Consider the following 20849-nt stretch of genomic DNA (forward strand, 5'->3'; position numbering starts at 1 on the left):
AGTGAATTTTGTTAAAGCAGGCCCCGGGAGACTTCGAGGGGACAAGTGATGAAAACTGTTGAGTCCAATGAGATTTTTAAATTACGTGTTCAATTATTTATTCTGTTTTCTTTTCAGGCAATCTTTTTCTAATGACAGTGGTTCTAGCATTTGAATGTAGGGAAAATATGCTAGGTAAAAGGACTTAAGGAATTTTAGAGAAAGTCCAAACTCCAAATTTTAGGCAAGTCTTTTTCTGCCTGAATTTTAAAGGTAGCTTTTTCTTTTTCTTCTTCTTTAAAACATATGCATGTAGGTATATTCACAATTATAGTTAAGCTAATTTTTGCTCCCCCTCCCTATCAGTACGTCTGGGTATATCCATGTTTCCTGGTATATATATACAGCTGTTTCCTTAATGGGACCGTCTCCATCTTCTTCTCAGATATTTACTAACAGTTGAACATATACTTGGCTACACTGCAAGACCTGGCTATGATACAGATGGATGTATTATGTATAAATGCCCCAAAATAACTTTTATTTGTATGATGGTTAGATTTTGCCTACATATTTAAGTTTTGCTGTATACACTGATTTCCTTTGGAGTCAGAAAAATAGCACCAGACTCTGAGAAGGGACTGAAAAAGTACCGCTGAATCATAGGATGTTATAGTAGGAAAGGAACTACAGAGAGAGCTTGTGCCTCTGCTTTGTGGAATGGAGAAAAATCATAATAGCTCCCATTTATGAAAGGCTTCCTGTATGCTAATACGATATATATTATCTATTTTAATCTTCACAATACCTGTGTGAGTGGGTCCTACTACTATCCTGCTTTTATGGATGAGAAAGGTGGAGCCGGAGCCTTTCGGTGGCTTCCCAAAGTTGTAGAGTGATGTAGAATGAGAGGTCGGAAGTGGAAGAGGCTGTATGCCTCAGGTTATAGACAGTGCTCATTTCCATTGCATTAAGGAAAATGTCCTAGTCTACCCTGTTTAATCCTAGGAACCCTGTGGTGTGGTGAGGTTTTCTCCAATTCAAGCCTGGGCTTGGATCCTTTGTTTTGGTAGGTGTCAACTTCTTTTGTCATCTGTTGCTCACTGTGTGACAATGACAGGCACTCCTCAGTTACAAACATCCCCCTTGCAAACATAGGTTGTACACTGTTGCTCCCTCCACTGTCTACCCTAAGGGCTCCCCAAGTTCCCACCTGTGGTGGAGGGTGTCAGACTGGTATCTGAGCAGGGCACTGGCCCTGCCACAGCCCCCTCTGTACCATTCCCTTCTCTTTTTGTCTCTAGCCTCTTCTTTTTCTAGCCCCCTCTCCCATCTTTTTTGTCTTTCTCTCTAGGCAGATTAGTTAATTCCACCTTGGGTAATCTCTCATTTTTTCTATAACAAAATGCATTCTTAGTTTTATGGTACTGTTATATAAATAAAGGAACTCTTTCCCATAAATTGGGGATTGGCAGGATTTGATTCATCAGTATTCTAAGCTTTTAATTTTCCTTTCACTGTGTTCACCCAGAACAAAATACAACAGAATTAAAAGAAAAGAAAAAAGTAACAGACACTGTCTAGTTTCTTGCTACTCAAATTTTGGTCCACCGACCAGCATCATTGGCACCCTCTGGGGGCTTGTTAGAAATGCAGACCCTTTTTTGCTTGCTCTGCTCTGCTCTTCCCTGCTCTTTTCTTTCTTTCTTTTTTTTTTTTTTTGAGACAGAGTCTCCCTCTGTTGCCTGGGCTAGAATGCCCCTAGTTCACAGCAACCTCAAACTCCTGGGCTCAAGTGATCCTCCTGCCTCAGCCTCCTGAGTAGCTGGGAGTACAGGCGAGCGCCACCATGCCCGGCTAATTTTTTCTATTTTTTAGTTGGCTGGCTAAGTTTTTCTGTTTTTAGTAGAGACGGGCTCTCACTCTTGCTGAGGCTGGTCTTGAACTTCTGACCTCAAGCGATCCTCCTGCCTCTGCCTCCCAGAGTGCTAGGATTACAGGAGCTGCCAGCCCACCTGAAAGGCAGACTCGTCCCCTCCCAGAGCTACAGAACCAGATCCTGTTTTCTAACAAGATCTGAAGGTGATAATGTGCACATTACATTTAAGACACACTGTGAACCTACTCTACTTTGTCTTTTTTTTTTTAATAGGCTAAATTTTAAGACTTGTTCACAGCTGAAAGCCTTCAATACTGAGGGGGTTTGTGGATGACATTAAACTGAGAAATGTTTCTTGACATTAAACTGAGAAATGCTTCTAACAACCAGGAAGATAGAATTGAAAGTAGCTTTAATTAATTAGGCCGTGATTACTCTAAAACAGGTTAAAGTTCTTTGGGGACCACTACCAGCCTGGCGAAGTATTGTGTGGTGTAAGGCGTGGGCACAGACACAACACTCAGGTGTTTTGCATTTGTCAAGAAACACTGTCTTTTCAGACCTCAGGACTGGGAACAGCTGTTCCCCAGGGACTGCCAGGGTCTCAGTTTTGAATTGCCTTAATGATTCTGGATGAGATGGTTTATATTGCAGAGAGCTAATTGTTAGATCCTCATTATTCCCTTGCTCTTGAATCAGGTTGGTAGAAAGACGTGAACCTAGAGATCTGGTACTTCTGTCATAGACTGGTCTTTCTAAAAGTAAGATTTAGCGTTAATTAGGCCCTTAGTTTTTAGATAGGAAGTTGAGCAGAGAGGGAAGATTTGAGGACTGTTACTACAATTTTAAAACTAAAAACTGTCGCTGAGGGTACTGAGCATTTTGTTTATTCTCTCATGTCCAATTCTGTGAGATGAGCTCCTCTCAAAGTTGAGTTAGGAAAATATTTTCCTGTTTCCCTTCATTCAATAATGAGAGCCATAACTCATAATATTACTTCTGTATTCTTCTTGTCTTCCAGGAGTTCCTAAGTATTAGAAGCTTCCCTTTATTTAGGGCTTCTAATTCACCTTCCTTTTTCCTCTTGTCTTCTAGTTCTTGCTTTATAGTTTTTTAGAATCTGCATTTTATTTTAAGTCTCAAATTCCTTGTGGAAGTAGTGAGGGAATAAATATTAACGTGTAATTTTAATAAAGAAACCACAAAATGTATTAGATTTGTTTCTGCTTTATTAACTCTACCGTGCATGAGCGTCAGCTATGTTCAGGGCTCTGGGCTTGGAATGGGCCAGACCAAGCTATCTTTGATTTTGTTCTCTCTCAACTGAGGAGCTGAGGAAGTTTTGGGGGAGAGTGGAGGTCTACTTGGGAGGGTCGCCCTGGCAGCTGTGGGCACAGTGGATTGGGAAAGGTTGGCAGGGCATCAGTTTGGCAGCTGTCTCAGTGGTCTCAGACTAGAGCATCCACCCTGAAATTGGCAAGGAGAGAGAGGATGGGGATGGGAAAGACCGTCTGGGGACAAAATGGGCTGCTTTGGGCTACTTGGTGAGGTGCAGAGAGTAAGGAATAGGGAAGGATGTATAAGACCCTGGGTATCAGTCCTTGATGTTGCTTTGAGAAAGTCCTCTCCAGTTTTTAATATTCTTTTCTTATATCTGTAGAACTTGATAAACTAAACCTTAGGGCAACAGAATTGCTTTCTTTGTTTTTTTTATCCTTTCTGGTCTCTTTGTCATAAATCTTCCGTGGGAAATGTGAAGCAGCTGTAGCAGGTGCCTAACTTTTTCTTGTTTCTTTTTCTTTGTTCCATACCTCAAGTTCTCCTCCACTAGAGAGGAGGTGGACTGAACTTCCTTAGCAAGATCTCTCTCATTCTTTGGAAATATCCTTTTCTAATACAACTTCTAACCTATCTTTAAGTCCTGGGTATAAAGCGAGAAGAAATGTCTATGAGGCAGCCACCTGGGACGCCGTGTTCCCTTTGCCTTTGCTGGGGAGAAGCTCCTGGGAGTTGAGTTGGGAAGGCCAAGTCAATGACAGATGGCTGTCCTGGGGTGCCTGGATATCAGCCCAGCCCCTCTCTTCAAGGCTGTTTTTTGCCCTGGTTTGCAGGGGATTCAACGGGGACACAGGTGCAGTTAGAGTAGGATGAAATGCTCCTTTTCTTTGGACCTGAAATGGGACCCTATACTTAGTGAAGACTTACTTAGTGACTACCAAAATTTGAAAATTGTGTTTCTTTGAGGCTAGGCTCATTGACTCCCATTAGCTCTTTTTTTTTTTTTTTGAGACAGAGTCTTGCTTTGTTGCCCAGGCTAGAGTGAGTGCCGTGGCATCAGCCTAGCTCACAGCAACCTCAAACTCCTGGGCTCAAGCAATCCTCCTGCCTCAGCCTCCCGAGTGGCTGGGACTACAGGCATGCGCCACCATGCCCGGCTAATTTTTTTCTATATATTTTTAGCTGTCCATATAATTTCTTTCTATTTTTAGTAGAGACGGGGTCTTGCTCTTGCTCAGGCTGGTCTCGAACTCCTGACCTCGAGCAATCCTCCTGCCTCGGCCTCCCAGAGTGCGAGGATTACAGGCGTGAGCCACGGCGCCCGGCCTCCATTAGCTCTTTATTTATGAATTAGGCAATTTAATGTGGGTACTGGAGGGTAAATCAAATGGGAAGGAATTGCCGTGTTTAAAACAGCTAAGAACATAGACTCTTTTTAAGGGGTCCTACTTTAGCCTACAGAAGCCTAAGCTTACATGTGTTGAATAAACTAATTAGACTAATTGTGACTCATTCTGATTTATTCATCAGGGAAGTCCTTTGCTCTACACCCTGTACTGGGCTGGCTGCTTGTTCAAACTTTCTGTGAATGTTTGCAAGTAATAAAATAACTTTATGATTCATACTTTGTAGTCATTTAGTGTAATGATTTAGGTAAGGCTTTACTGTGTATAGTAGAGTAGCCTGCATACTTCTAATCTATGCCCTTTGATACTAAAAGTTATGCTAATTTCAAAGGGCTGTATTTCCTTAAAAGGAAGGGAGTCTATAAATCTGGTAGTGGCTACTTAAGAGAGGATGACAGTCTTTTCAGTAGGGGAGGAGGATGCACACAATTTAGTTTATGTTTTTGAGATTAACTGTCCTAATCTAGGACCCCTTAACCTCCTGAAAGTCACATGCAAATTTAATGTATATTCATTTTTCTGGGACACAAAACTTTTATTACATTTTCAAAAGAGTAGATGACTCCTAAAAGCTAAGAACCTCTGCAAAATAATTTCTTTTTCTTTATTTCTCTTTTTTCTTTTAACACTAAGTTATGAACCTTTACTTATTTTCACCACTTTGAAAAACAAAATATTGTTATATCTCCCTGAAAGTGGGTTAGTTAAGTCCTGTTTACCCTGCTTATCAGCAAAACCCACTTCCACATTTTATGTTCAGACATTAGTCTATGAAGATTAGTCAATGACGACTACTCAATGGTCATGAACAAACTTGCTTCAAGACCCAAAATGTGCCCAGAATATGGTGTTAATTGTACTAGCTTATTACATTGTTTCTAAAGAGAAAAAGCATTCCAAAAAGGTAAGATAGTATATTCTCTGTTCTCTGTCATCTTCTTCCTGTCTACCTCTCTGTATGGATTAGAGACAGGTTTTGGAGGAGGTATGGGCACCACTGGGTGATTTCTAGTGGGGTTAGAGAAAGCTAATTTGCTGTATCCACCTAAGCAAAGACCTTGCCCTAGACTTGCAGAGGCAGGTGTCCTCTGTTTGTTTGAGGATCATGATTTCTCAGGTTTGTTCATTTGCATGGTGGCTGAATAATGAAACAGTGGACACTTCAGAGGTAAGGAAAATAACTGTCACAACAACGTCATGATTTATCTTTGTTCTGACTGAATGGAAAACAAATAATATTAATAGCTAAGGATATTGAGTGCTTACCATTTGCCAGGAATTGGTTCTAAGCTTTTTACATATAATAACTCATTTTATCCCCTGCCCACCAACAAATTGCATGGTTTGAATAGGCCTTGTTGAGAAATAAAAAGGAAACAAGGTAGTGATCTCTTCCTGTAGGCTGGTCGGATGTTTGAGATAACATTCTGTACCATTCTTGGTTGAAGTGGTGATTTAGCTGAAAGCTGCCTCCCTGTTGCTTTGGAGTACAGGTGGGAGAGGTAGGCTTTGGGTCTTGCCAAGGATCTCTGGAATGGGAGGGACTTTATTGATCTAGACCTTTCTGTACTACTTGTCTGCACTGCCCCGCCCCGCCCCCGCCTTCCAAAACACACATTTGACACTCTCTGCACACTAGTTGCCTGCCCTCTGCCTGAATAGCTGACTACCTGTCTTTTCTGAAATTATTCCTTGAGGGGAGATTTACAGTAACTTGTAGCATAGTAAAATAGCCAACTAGTGTTTGGCTAGTAAAATGTGATTGTTTAATATGTTTCAACCTTTACTGAGTAGCCACTCACTGGGTTGCAGAAATTTAGGATGTTCTACTACAAAACAAGAATCAAGATTCTTTGTACTTGATTTGTCCCCAGACTTGTGGGGACCTACCGGTAAGCTCAGCATTCTCATGAGAGCTGCTAGAGACCACACAGGATGCTTTGATAAGCTGGAGGAGGATCTGGTTCAACCTTGAGGAGATAAGGAAGCTTTGGGGGAAGGTGGCATTTGAATTAGTAAATTAATGGTAAAGGCATACTTTTTTTTTTTTTTTTTTTAAGAGATAGCATCTGGCTCTGTTGCCCAGGCTGGAGTGCAGTGGTACAATCACACACGGCTCACTGCAGTCTCAAACTCCTGGGCTTAAGTGATCCTCCTGCCTCAGTGTCATAAGTGGCTGGGACTATAGGTATATGCCACCAGACTCGCCTAATTTTTTAAATTTTTTGTAGAGGTAAAGTCTCACCATGTTGCCAAGGCTGGTCTTAAACTCCAGGCCTCAAGCGAGCCTCATTCCTTAGCCTTTCAAAGTGCTGGGATTACAGGTGTGGGCTACCATGCTTGGCCAAGGCGTACTGTTTATTGTAAAGCTCAGGAATGTTACAGCCTCTAATACTTTATGCAAATAGAAAGGTTAAGGTGATTTTTTTCCAAATAAAAGAACAAAAATACCTTCTAAAAATGGTGATAACTAATTCAACAAAACACAGGCAAAGAAATTTAAGCATTTGATACTGTTTTGACTGAACCTTTCATTCTTTCAGTGAATTTTAAAGAAATCCAGTGCCTTTATATAAAGGCATATAAAGAGTGATTATTAAAGTGCTCTGGATATCTCTCCCTCTCTCTCTCTCTCCCTCTCTCCCTCTCTCTCTCTCTCTCTCTCTCTCTCTCTCTCTCACACACACACACACACACACACACACACACTCACTCACTCACTCACTCACTCACTCACTCACTCTGTTTAGGCAACATAAATGTGTGTGGCTGTCAGTGAATGCTGCATTTTCCCCAAATTTGTAACCTCTCGTTTATTAACACTGTCTCTACATTATGATGGCCTTAAAAAACGCCACACTGTAGTGGTGTGTTCTTTGATCCAACTGGAGTTGGATCAAAGGAGTTACCAGGTTGATTATCTTAGACTGAAGCTCGCTAAAGAGCAGAGTTTCTTTGAAGCTCAGGTAACTTACTGTTACCATGTAAGCTCCATTTTTATATATTTTTTTGCCCCTGTTTAGCAATATTCAGACAGTTCTCTTTCTGCCAAGTGTGAAGCCAGGACCTCATCTTTGAACAGATTAGCATTCCACACCGTCCAAGGCACAGTTTCTTTGTGTCTAGGTTGCTCCATTCAACTTCAACAGCAGCATGATGATTTATGATCCACGTGTACCTGGGGAAGAGACTCAGGGGAGAGCTAAAGTTGTGATGATTGGATTAATTTTTTTTTTTTTTTTAGGGAGCACACCTTCTTCCTGGTGTTTTGCAAATATTCCAGGCAATCCCAAATTCATTTGGAAGGTTTCTCTCACAGTAACCTGCTGTCTAGGTAGCTCTTGAATTCCAACAGATAGAAGTAGAGACACAAAAATCTGCTAGACAGGTGGGATAAAAAGTGACCTCTACCTTGTGCATCTTACTTGGATCAGTATTTGGAAAAGTATTGATAGAAAAAATTATTCAAAGTGAACAGGAGAAGGAATGGGTAAAAGAATGTGAACTAAACAGTAATTCCCAGAGCTTGGTTAGTTGTCTTAGTTAAAGCTGTACTTGAAGGATTTATAAATCATTGTGAACACTTTTGAAAATCATTAAGGTAGTTCCTGGTGACTTTTTCCAGTTTTCATGACAGCTCGTTTTGTGGATAATCACTAGATTATAAACCTTTGGAGACTGGGGCTATTGCATTAATCTTCACATAGCCCACTGTGCAAAGCACAGATTGCTCATTTGTTTCATTTTTGCCTCTCTCAACTATAATTTTCACATGTAAATGATCAAATTATAAGAGATTAAAAGATGGTTTAGGGATTTAGGGTACTTTGGTTTTCCAACTCAGAATAGAAAGAGATGAAAGAGCAGTGATCAGTTGTGGTAATTAACCATTATGGCAAAAGGACAAAAGGCACAGAGCAAAAAGAAAACATGACTATTCTGGCTGGCATCCCGAGTCTTTAGGTAACTAACTGGTTTGGGAGTGCATGGCTCAGATAATACTCCAGGTTATCCGCATTGTGGACTTTAGCCCCATTTAATGTCCCGCAAAGAAGCAGACCTGTAGGAACACCTCTGGTCTGCAGCTGCCGCAGCGGGTAGCAAACCTCTTGCTAGGGAGTGTGGAGGAGACTGGGCCTGCCCCTGGAGGGAGATTCTGCTACGCTTCACTTACAGAGCCGGCAATGCCCTGAATAATCTCAGAGCTTACAATGCAAAGTGCCAATTATGTTCAAGAGTCTGATACTGCAAGATTCAATAGATTTTTTTTGGGCGGGGGGGCTCACACCCATATGCCATTTATAGAGGGATTATTGGAGTAAAGCTCTCCTAGATCTTAGACATCCTGGTTGGAAGAAAAAGAGAAGCAGATTCCTGATGTCGGGAAATTGCAGCAGGTTTTTGCAGCATGCTCAAGCCCGGCATAGCAGTCCTAAGGGTGTTGTTCAGTTTCATAGTTTTTCCTCTCATAGGGCTCAGTGTAGCTTGCCCTTCCTTTATTTAACAAATATTTGATCTAAACACTTTCTAGGTGCTGAGAGTAAAGCAGCAAGCAAAGCACATCCCCGGACCCTGTGTTCTTGTGGGGGAGACGGAGAGTAAACACCTGATAAGACAGCTGATAGTCATAGAGCTGGGAGGATAAGGAGATGGAGTGGGGTGGTGGGGGCTGCTGAGATGCTGTGGGGACATTTGGTAGAGACCTGAAGTGAGGGAGAAGGTGTACTAGGGGAGGGTGCCCGTGTGAGCATAGACCCTGATGTGGAAGTGTGCTTGGCCTGGTCAAGGAGATGAACCCACGAAGCCTGCTGAGCTGAAGTGGAGGTGCCAGGGAGGAGGGCTGGGGTGAGGTGAGGGTAACCAGGGCCCAGGCCACATGGGCCTCGTGGGCCCTGAGCTTGCTCGGTGGTCTCCCCTTCCTCTGTTTTGGAGCCGCCTTTCCCTTTTAGCAACATTAGTTCTAGGGTGATAAATATTAGTGAGCAAATATTAGTGGGGAATTTCTATATAAAATTTACTACTGGAAACAGAAGGATTCTTGCTTAGACCTCAGCTGTTGACGGGTAGTAAATAAAAGGCCCTTTCCTCAAGTTTCTTTCTTTTTTTTTTATTGCGATAAAAAAACCACATAGCATAAAATTTACCATCCTAGCGATCATTAAGTGTATCATCCAATAAGTAGTGTTAACTATATGTACCTTGTCATGCAACAGATCTAGAACTTTTTCATCTTGCAAAACTGAAACTCTATCCCCACTGAACAACAACACTCCTTTCCCTCTCCCTCTAGCCCCTGGCAACCACTGTTCTACTTTCTGCTTCTAAGAGTTTGGCTACTTTAGATACCTCATATTAGTGGAATCAGGCAGTTTTTGTCTTTTTGTGACTAACTTATTTCCCTTAGGATAATGTCCTCAAGGTTCATCCATGTTATGGCATATGACAGGATTTACTTTTTTAATTTAAGCATGAATAATATTCCATTGTGTGTACATACCCCAATGTCTTTATCCATTCATCTGTGGATGGGCATTTAGGTTGCTTCTACCTTTTGGCTGTAGTTACTTTCTTTTGAACCCTGCTTGTGTCAGACACTGTGCTAGGTGCTTGGAGAGGAAATGAACGCAGCCCAGATCTGGCCCTTAAGGATGCCACAGTGTAGTCAAGGAGAAAGACTGTTTCCATATAGTCTATGCAAGAAAAGCTATGGTGGAGGTAAATGCAGAGAGAGGCATTTGGGACCACAGTCATTTCACCTACCTCAGCTTTGAAGGAAAACTAGAGGGAGTCAGATTGGTGTGGAGGGGCTACTGGGCAGGGGACCTTGACCAGAAGGAACACAAATTTGGTTACACAATTAGAAGAGGTTAGAATGTGGGGAGTGGCGAGAAATGTAGCTAGAAGCATAAGCAGCAGCCAAGAAAAACAGGTCGGGAAGGGTCTCTTGAACCATGCTAGAGACTGTACAGTTTTCTTGAAGGCCACTGGGAGCCACTGGAGGATTTGGAGAAGCCACTGGAGGAGCCACTGGGGAAAAGTGATGGCGTTTTAGAAGGAATACACCAGTGGTAGTGCCATTACAGAATATTGCTGAAAATGCTCGTAATATATTATTTTATTTGCTCCATCCTCAATAAGTATTTGTTTAAAGAGCAAGCCTGGAATGGGTCTACTATCAGGGACCAGAGACGAGCAGATGCTATTTTGGGGACTAGGGGTACAGGTTTCTTTGAGCTTTGTGTTAATTTGCCTGATTTATTACAGAGTACCTCTGGTGACCAGTTCCCTAAACTGTGCCCTGAGATGAGGTTTCTGTCATCATGTAGTAGAGAATTCATTGAAACTTGAGTATTTGCCATTAGGTGAGACAGGAGTATATCTTCTATGAAAGGGTGTTGAAATATTTGTCATATGCCACGAGCTGTTTAATCTGGAAGTATTTATAAAAATGTCATCTGGTGTGAAGGCTGGTATTTAATTATCTTAAGAAAATACTGGAAAAGACTATTCACTTCCAGATTTTAGGGTTTTGCTGTGGGTTTGTTTTTGTGGAAATGATTTGTGTTCAGTGCATTTTTCCCCCCACAGCTCTCATATGGTATTGTTTTGACTTGTTTGGAAGATAATTTACTTATGTTAAAGAGAATGATTCGAATAATCTGGGAAGTTTGTTTAATCACATTAGCTAGAAATTAGAAGTTATTGCCTGTATTGAAAGGTTCATTTTTTTATTCATTTATCCATCCAATTTGTACCATACAAATTCACTCAGCCTGTACTATGTGGCAGGCAGGCACTGTGCTGGGATATATAACAGATATGGCATGACTAGTTTTGCTAGGCAACAAGAGAAACAAGTAAATGTATGCATACACATACACATTAATTGTGGTAAGGGCTAAAAATTATTGAAAAGAGTGTAGTGATAGGGAATTTGGAGAAAGGTAGGGAGCTACATAGGGTAGTCAGATGAGACATTTTTGAGAAAATGACATTTAAGATGAGACCTGAAGGAAAACAGAGAGCCAATCATTGGAAGAGTAAGGGGAAGGGGCTTCAAGGCAGATTCAACAGAATGTGCAAAGGCCCTGGGGAAGCTTGTGGTTTTAGGGAAGCTAAAAGGGTAATGAGGCTTGCATATCAGGAAAATCATGCTGGAACGTATATACCGTGGTTAATGAAGGGCTTGGATTTTATTTTAAATAGGGAAATAACATAATCTGATATATTTATAATGATTACTGAGGCTTTTAAGTAGAGAATAAATTAGAGGGAGGCAAGACAGTGGGAAAACTAGTAATTAAGGCATTACAGTAGTAGAGGTGAGAGGTTAGGCTTGGTCTAGGGAAATCTCTGAAAGTGTGGTCTCAGGATCAGCCCCATCAAATCACCTGGGTGCTTATTAGAAATGTAAATTCTCAGCCTTCTCGTGGACCTCCTGAATCAGAAACTTCAGGGGGTGGGGCTCAGAAATCTGCTTCAACGAGTCATCTGGATGATCTGATGTACAGAAAAGTTTGAGAACCACTGGTCTAGGGATTGCTGGAGGAGATTTTGAGAGGTGAACAGATTCAGGATACATTTTAAATATACAAATGATAGAACTTGCATATGGGACTTGAGTAAAAAGGTGAAATCAGTGATGAGTTTGAGCAGCTGGGCAGATGTGGTCCTTCTTTAGTGTGCTCAGGGAGATTGATGGGGGCGGGAAAAGGACATAACTTTTGTACACATTTTGATTGAATTTGGAATTTCCATGAAATGTCCAAGTGATGATGTTTCAAGCTGTTAATGGCTATATGAGTATACAGCCCACAGAAGATATGTTTAGTTTCAAGAGAGGAGTTGGGACTTGCCAGTGAACAGGGAGTATTTAAAGCCATTGGAGGCTGGGTGCTGTGGCTTCTGGCACCTGTTATCCTAGCACTCTGGGAGGCCGAGGTGGGAGAATTGCTTAAGGTCAGGAGTTTGAGACCAGCCTGAGCAACAGGAGACCCTGTATCTACAAACAGAAAACAATTAGCCAGGTGTGGTGGTACCTGCCTGTAGTCCCAGCTACTCAGGAGGCTGAGGCAGGAGGATCACTTGAGCCCAGGAGTTGGAGGTTGCAGTGAGTTATGATGACACCACTGTACTCTAGCTGGGGTGACAGAGTGAGACTCTGTCTCAAAAAGAAAAAAAAAGGCATTGGAATAGGTGTGATATCACCCATAGAGAGGGGTAGAAAGAGAGAGCACACACACAAAGGACGGAGAGCCAGAAGGAACTCTTGACATTCAGAGGAGTGGGAGCCAGTGAGAAGAGAAGAGAACCAGGAAAATGTGGTTTAATGGGGAAATAGTTCAAGAACAGTGATCATCTGTGCTTCATGCTTCTGAGAGTTCATTATGATGAAGCTGAGATTTGTAGCATAGAGATCATTAGCTAGGCATTCATTCTATTTGGACTGCCAGTGAAATTGAAATAAAAATTCAAGGCTCAACTTGATTTGCATCAGGAGTTTAAGATTAGAAGAAACCAGAGAAACACAGCCCCAGTTTTCTATTTACTAGTTTCCCAAACAGTGAGTTTTCATTGATTTCTCTGGCTCCCCTCCGGCTGCTACTTGCTGTGCACAAACAAACTCTGAATGAGCATTTTGTAGTCCTGAAAAGGAGTAGCATATGGGCTTCAACAGCCGGTCATATTTTCTTTTATTACTATATTTAAAACAACATCCAAGATTTGAAAAAAATCCCTGGCAACTAACGTACCAGGCTGCAATAACAATTATTCCTGACTATTGATACCCACTTAAGCCCACTACTTAAGTGCCTCATGTCATGTTACTGAATCCAACTTCTTGGAATTGATAGTCTTAGTTAATTTACCACTCACCAAATTTATATTGGTGAGTAAGAAGAAGAAAAAGATTTATAGCTTGCATATCTCTACAAGTTTCTGTTCAGTATGGTCAATATTTTAGAAATTTCTATTTTTAACATTTTGCATTATAAATGATAAAACATAGGGGCTTAGGTGGGAGGATGTGGGCTTGGAGAGAGGAATGAATGTTTGACACCATTTATGTTTGAACCGTTGAGCTAGGGTCTTTAGCGTTATTATTTCATCTAATCCCCACTCTGAGGTCAGTTGTATATCCCTCATTAGGACATGAGGAAATGAGCTAGTAAAGAAAATGCCTATTTAAATCTAGGTCTAAAGCGTATCTTTCTTCTGTGCCCAGCTCCTATGGGAAGAGCATGTGTGGAAGAGGAGTTGTAGGCACTGGGCTCACAGAATGGTGTCTAGCAAGACAAGCCAGAGGTATAGGAAAGGCATAAAGGATAATGAGATACTTTAAAGGAGATTGAACCACAGCAAGGCACTTAAAATTTAGTTTTACTGGCAAGTCCTGCACAGAACAAAAAGAGTCTTTAGGCCGGGCACAGTGGCTCATGCCTGTAATCCCAGCACTCTAGGAGGCTGAGGCAGTAGGATTGCTTGACCCCAGGAGTTTGAGGTTGCTGTGAGCTAGGCTGACGCCTTAGCACTCTAGCCTGGGCAACAGAGTGAGACTCTGTCTCAAAAAAAAAAAAAAAAAAAAAGTCTTTAGATGCTCAGTGTAGGGCTTGATCCTTAAAGACTGGCCTAGGAGTTTTCTAGATAGTGCCATGAGTCCTGCATTAAAGTAGCTTCAGACCATGAGCTCTGCTGGTCATTTCATTAAAAGCTTCTTTTCTACTTTGTTGTCCTATTTCTTTCCCTCTTGTGTGCATGTTTAATTTATTTACCTTTTCTTCCTTACTGAGCTGCAAGGCCTTGTTTCTTTTCTATCTAAGTTATATTTCTCTGAATTCAGATGACCTCTTCCTTACCCTGTCAAGTCTCACTATACATACTTATCACAGTCTTCACCTCTTCTCTCCTGACTCCTTGTAAAACCAGTGATTGAGGTAATTAAACTGAAATGTGAGGGTGAAAAAATCTCCTGAAATGGTGAACTAGTCAAAACTTCATGTTAGTTAACATGGATATTTTAATCCAGCTGTTTTTGAGGATGGGTCATTAAGTCTTTGGCTCTAGATGGGTGCCAGTCTTAGAAGGGTCTTATGTATTTTCAGTCACAAAAGATCTTTCTGTTGTGTTGGAGAAGACAAAAGTTCAAAAGAATCAGTTGGCCATTTAAAATGATAATGAGCAACGTAGCCTAAAGCAGATGTCACAAGCTGGTGGCTTGCAGTCTGCTCTAGTGTACTTTAAATATACTGTGTTTAAAAAAATAGAAATTGGTTCCCAATATATACAAACTGGGAGGCTTCGGCCATAAATTGAGATTCCAGGTTCTCAAAAAAAAAAAAAAAAAAAAAAAAGCAAAAGCAGACCTGGGAACACTAGGCCTACGTTTGTGCCTAGCAAGAATCGCAAGAGCTGGGTAGTGACTGAGCCCTTTCTTTCAGCTGTGGCAGGCTCTCTCCAGTTTGCCACAACCCCCAGAGTGCCCTAGTGTTTCTCATTGGCCCTGAAGCCCATGCTGACTGCCATTTGTCATTGTCCTCAAGACTGTTGTTTTCCATTCAGACTGCTTTGCTTTTTTACAAAGCCACCTTGGCCTTCTTATACATTTGAGTTTGTTTGCTGGTTCTTGGCCTAAATGATCGGGATGTGGCACATTCAGAAGTTTGTAGTATCTTTGCAAAAGCAGAGGATGGGAAAAATCATCCTGTCTACTAAGACACTGCTGGTATTCAGATCAGAATATGAGTGAGAGGAAGCACATATGTAAGGGGAATGTATTGGGATCTTTTGGAGAGGTCAAACAAGATCTGGTGACCCATTCACTCATACCTAAATGCAGATTTCTTCTTGTTTCAGACAGAATTTTTCAAAGATACTCAAAGTATCTCAGCTGTTGTCTCTGTATGTGTATTTTGAAAGATAGAATTGAGGAAAATAATGAGAAAAGAAACAGGGATATCTTTTCCCCCAAAAGTCATTCAGGCTGTTCCTTGTAGAAGAGGATATTTACAAAGCTTCAGTTCCCAGCCTGGGCATCAGCTCATCATTCATGTAGGGAGACATTCTTTGATATGAGTTGTTTAATGATGACCTTGTGAAAAGCATGTGATCCTATTCAGCATCAGGGATTTATGGTTAAAAGAACCCATTTGTGTGCACTGAGGTGCACTATTGTAGGACAGGAAATTGAAAGTAGGGAGTGGAGGGAGAAGTAAGGTGAGAGAGTTTCATTCTGTAATTATTAATAGTTCAGCAAACACCAGTGGAGTGCCCCTGATGGGTCAGGCCTTGTGCTGTTACTAGGGGTGGGAAGATAAGTAAGACAAAGAGAACATGCAGACTCCAACAAAGAATTTCAGTACAATGTGGTAAGAGGTATGCCCATGGCACTGTGGGATTCTAGACGCGCACCTGGCCTAGTCAAGGGCTAGCAGGATGCTCCCAGAGAAGCTGATGACTGGTTGAGCTTTAAAGGCCGAGTGAGAGCTACCCAGGTAATGACAAGTGAGAGAGGAATTTAAAGGGTGAAGTTCAATTTGGAGAATAGAGGCACTAAGTCATGGAGGGCTTTGCTGAAGATTTTGGGGAGCCAGGGAAGGAGAGAGATGATCAGATTTCTATTTTTTTAAAAAAATTTAATTTTTAAATAGAGGCAGGGGTCTCATATGTTGCCCAGGCTGGTCTTGAAGTCCTGGCCTCAAGTGATCCTCCCGCCTCAGCCTCTCAAAGTGCTAGGATTACAGGCAGGAGCGACTGTGCCAGACCTCCAGATTTCCATTTTGTCCGCAGTGTGGTAACTGGATTGCAGTGTGGCAGGATGGAGGCTGGGAGAGCAGGAATCTTGCAAGCAAGTTAGAAAATCCTTTTTGGTTATAGAAGACAGGTGAGGGTGGGATCTAGAATGGCCCTAGCTATGATTTACCTGCTGTATTAGATGAGATGCTTTTCAGAAGTGCTGGCTCTTTGCCATTTTGAAGAACCAGTTTAGATGCTCCATTATGGGCTCAGATTGAGGATGGATTGTTGATCCATGTTATCATTTTGCTGATTTATATTTCAAGAGTTTTTTTTGTCTTGTTTTTGAGGGGGAGGGCAGGGGAGGAGGGAGCTTATAATTTTGCTAAAAGTTTTGCAGAAGTGACTCATGTTTATTAAAATAAATTGTATATATTCGTTTGATTATAACATTGTTACTATGGAAAATCACGCTTCAACAAGAAGCAGCAAACTTCCTGAGAGGAGGCAGGCGGCAGGCAGTATATTTTTCTGCCCCAGAGGAAGCTGAGGATTGAAGCATTACCTTTGCTCACACACTGGGACTAGTTAATTTGAAGCCGCCTCCAGCCTCCTGGTATCAAAACAACTTTTCTTCTGTTTATTATTATATGGAAGCTGCACAATTCAAATGTTCTGTGCTATGCAAGGACCTCTGTAGAGGATGCGGCAATAGCCCTCCACAAAATATTCTGGGAAAGGATTGCATGTTCCTGGGGCACCACTCCTGTAACAGGTACGCCACTGACGCAGCAGCCCATGGCAGGCTAACGAGATTTTGTAGGCACTAAGTTCAATTAAAATTTAGTTCAGTCTGTCTAACTAGCACCCCCAGCCTGTGGTCTCTCTCTGATCCATTGTCTGCCAGAGTAATTTTCTGAACTGCAAATCCAAGCCTATCATGCCCCTACTTAAAATCCTTCAGCAGTTCCCCAAAGCTCGGCAGTGGGAGTGGGAAGGCAAGACTGTGGATCTGTCCGACCCTGCAGCCTACATCTTCCTACTCTGCCTCACTACCCTGTGCAGGACGGTGAGGCATCTTTTCCCAGGGAGTCAGGTTCAGTCCTCCTTATTGTCAGATCTCTAGAAAGCTACCTGGCTTGAACCCCATTATCCTACACTCCTGGGAGTCCACTAATTTAATGTTTGGCGTTTGTCTTTGGCTTTTAGCAAAAAGTTGATATGAGAAGCCAAGTGTGAAGGATGTGTCCATGGTTTTTATTTTTGTTAAAGGAATCATCAGGCCGTTTTGCAATTCTGTGCTTTCTTTAAGGACCTATGAATATTTGTTGAATGAATAGCTCGTATTCTAAATTGCTTTTAGCATTTAGTGCCAGGAAAAAAGAGCTTTTCTCATTTAAAACTTGTATGCTTCCTTTTAAAAAATCAATCAATTAAAAAAATGCTGTGTTTGCTTTTTACTTTTGTTGCCAGGAGCCTCGGAGCTAAAGATTTCAGTCATAATAGTCGTAAAAACCCAAGTAGCAGTTGAACAGGCAATCTGCTGTTTTTGTCCGCCCAGCCTAGCAGCTCTTTTCCTATTTATCCATTTGTTTATAAATATTTATTGAGTGGTTGTCATGTGCCGAGCACTGAGAATATTGTGACTAGGACTGGCAGGCAGGAATGGAAGTGGGTGGACTGCACTCCTTTGGGTATGAGGTAATGGTGGCTTGGGCGAGTGTTGGCAGTAAAGGTGGAGAGAAGTGGGTAGGTTGCAAATATATTTTTAAGGTAGAATCAAGTGGATTTGCTGAAGGTTTAAAAGCGGGGAGTAAGGCTGCTGAAGTTTAAAAGTGGGAAGTAAGGGGAAAAGGAATCAAGGATGATGCTGAGGTTTTGATTAGGTATATGATGGTGACTTTCTCTGAGACTGAGGGAGGGGAGGAGCAAATTGGGGAGCAAGGTATTTAGAGCTGAAAACATCTGGGTTGTGATAATTTGAAATACTGGTTACATATCCAAAAGGAGATGTAGTTTAGGTAGATTCTGTCTCCATTCCCTACCCACGCCCTCCCTGCACAGGTGCGCACATACACAAGGCTGCTTTTAGGAAACTTCTTGCCTGACTGCAACCATGCAATTCCAGTGTGGCTTCAGTTTCCCCAGCCACAGAAGAAGATCTGATGTTTCTGTGCCTGCTGGTACCCGTGCCCTAGTCCCCTGGCCACAGTGATTAGTCCAGGGGGTAGACATATGACCCAAGAGTCCTTCATTGGGGTCGTTGGAAATACTGTGTCGGAAAGAGGCCCTCTCTTTCCCCTGGAGAGACGAAATAGTACACGCTCACAGCTGCCTGTGCTGTGGTTCCTGCCGCGTGGTGAAATCCCATCTGAGCAGTAGCGAAGGATGCCCTTACCCAGAAAAGTAGGGATTCTTGAGAAATGTGGAAGATCCGCCCGCCTCCCGCTGTTTGCTACATTGTATCCCTTGGAATGCCAGTTTCAAAGGTGTTAAATGAATCAAGTTTCCTTTAGTCAAATAAGTTTAAAGAAAGAAGTTTCTTTCTTTCAACAGCTGAACTTTTCAGAGCCTTTAATATTGAATATGTTTTGTGCTTTGTCAAGAGTGGGATTAGTATGCAGTGTTTCCCAAATCTACGTGACAGTGGAGATATTTTGTTTGTTTTTTTAAATGAGACATCTATAAATATCTCTCAGTGGGAACCCAGCTTGAAATGTTGCAACAGGTTGTCATTTTCTTGGGGGCGGGAGTGGGGGTGAGGATAGAGTTGTTCTTGCTTTCAGGGAAAATTGGGAGGCTCTGTATTACCTTTGTTACTTCTTGATGTTTTATAGGTTATTAAGGAGACAACAGCCTTTTTTCTTTGAGTATTTTAACATGTTAGTACCAGACATTATACTTAGGCACGAATTTTGGTTCAGAGACTTGCTCAGCATCACAGCAATGATGAGTCACAGAATTGACCCTAGAATGTACTTTGTATTTTTCCTCCTCTGCTGGTGTTTTCTGAGAGAGAGAGAGAGAGAGAGAGAGAGAGAGAGAGAGAGAGAGAGAGAGAGAGAGAGAGAGGGAGAGAGAGAGAGAAAGAAAATGTGTGTGTGTGTGTGTGTGTGTGTATGTATTCAGGACAACACTTAAAACAGTTATTTTTTTCAAAGGCTGTGCTGAACACACCCCTAGTGGCTGGTGCAGCTCAGAGTTGAGTAGTGATTCTGGTGTTAAAGGTTAGAGAAATTTGTTAGAAAACCTTGCAGCTCACAGTGGCTATACCTTAGGCAAAGGGTAGAACAGAGTTAGGGGACCAAGGAACTGAGGGTCTTCCTGCTTTGAGAGGGTGCTGGAAACAGAGCATCTTGGTTTCCCTACCCTCTTCACTTATACCAATTAATTACTTAGAGAGAGTGAATGAAGTTGTGTGAACTTGTACTCACTGCTTGGCTGTCTCTCATGCCTTGGTGATTTGTGGTAAGGATACATTGCTTTTTTGGATTTTGTAAATTCTGTTTTCTCCTACCAACTGCTAACCATTAATACCTCAATCAAACAGGGAATTTGCAGCTACTCAGGTTAAATAATTTCCGTGCTCACATCTCTGGGTTCTGTCCCCCCTTTTACTGACCCAGATCCCCGAAAACTCATTCTGGATTTTGTTATCAAAACCTTTTCAACTAGATACTTGATATAATATTATTTTATTAATAATTTAATTCTTTTAATTAATTATTTAAATTAATTGTTTATTGTCATTTGCTGAGTTGGTAGATATTTATCTTGTGATTTCTTTAACAAAATTAGCTCTGAGATGGACCTTGAGCAGCCCCGTTCTGTGGCAGTCTACTAAGAATGATAGTGGGGTTTCTGGAATGTTTTATGTTTTATAGGTTATATAAAACATAACCTCTCCTTCTGAGAGGAAGGCCAGCTGCTTGCAGATCTACGGGAAAGGTTTTGCTGGCAAGTGTTTAGATGGCCAGTCTTGACTACATCTGATCAAAGTCGGGAAGTGAGCCACTGGAGACGGTGACGTCTTCTGAAGCATGAACAGTAACAGTCTGAAATCATAGACTCTTTCACAGCTCTTCTGTCATCTAATCTTCACCACAGTCCTATGAAATATCCCATCTTTACAAATGAGGAAACCGAGTCTTACATAGGTTCAGATACTTGACTGAGGTCATACAAATAAGCTGATCTGGAAGATAAACTCATGTTTGCTGTCTTTTCTGTTCATTTCAATGTCCTGTGTGAGTTTATGCATTTTTCTTTGAATGAAGTTTAGAAACGCTTGTCTCTCAGGGAATCATATGTGCTGATCTGTGTGTGTGTGTGTGTGTGTGTGCACGTGCTTTAAATTTCAATTTGTGTTGCAACTTGTAGTTCGGGTTCTTGTATTACTCAGGCCTTTTCTGTAGATGGGTAGTAAATCTGTGAGAATCCTGAAAGCATGCAATTCTATTGATTTGATTTCCTTATAAGATAAGGAGTGCATGATAACTCCAGGGTTTAAATTAGAAGGATGTGTTAAATTATGAAAATGAGGTTTCAGAAAATTCTATATTCTTGAACACGTC

General features: G+C 41.6%; 1 protein-coding gene across 5 annotated transcripts in view; it reads left to right on the forward strand.

Annotated features, from left to right (window-relative positions):
• The window catches only part of CARMIL1 (capping protein regulator and myosin 1 linker 1), a 302767-nt gene that overhangs the window by 30374 nt on the left and 251544 nt on the right, over window positions 1–20849 (forward strand). The window lies entirely within an intron of this gene.

Source organism: Lemur catta, chromosome 5, assembly GCF_020740605.2.
Source record: "Lemur catta isolate mLemCat1 chromosome 5, mLemCat1.pri, whole genome shotgun sequence".
Classification (NCBI taxonomy): Eukaryota; Metazoa; Chordata; class Mammalia; order Primates; family Lemuridae; genus Lemur; species Lemur catta.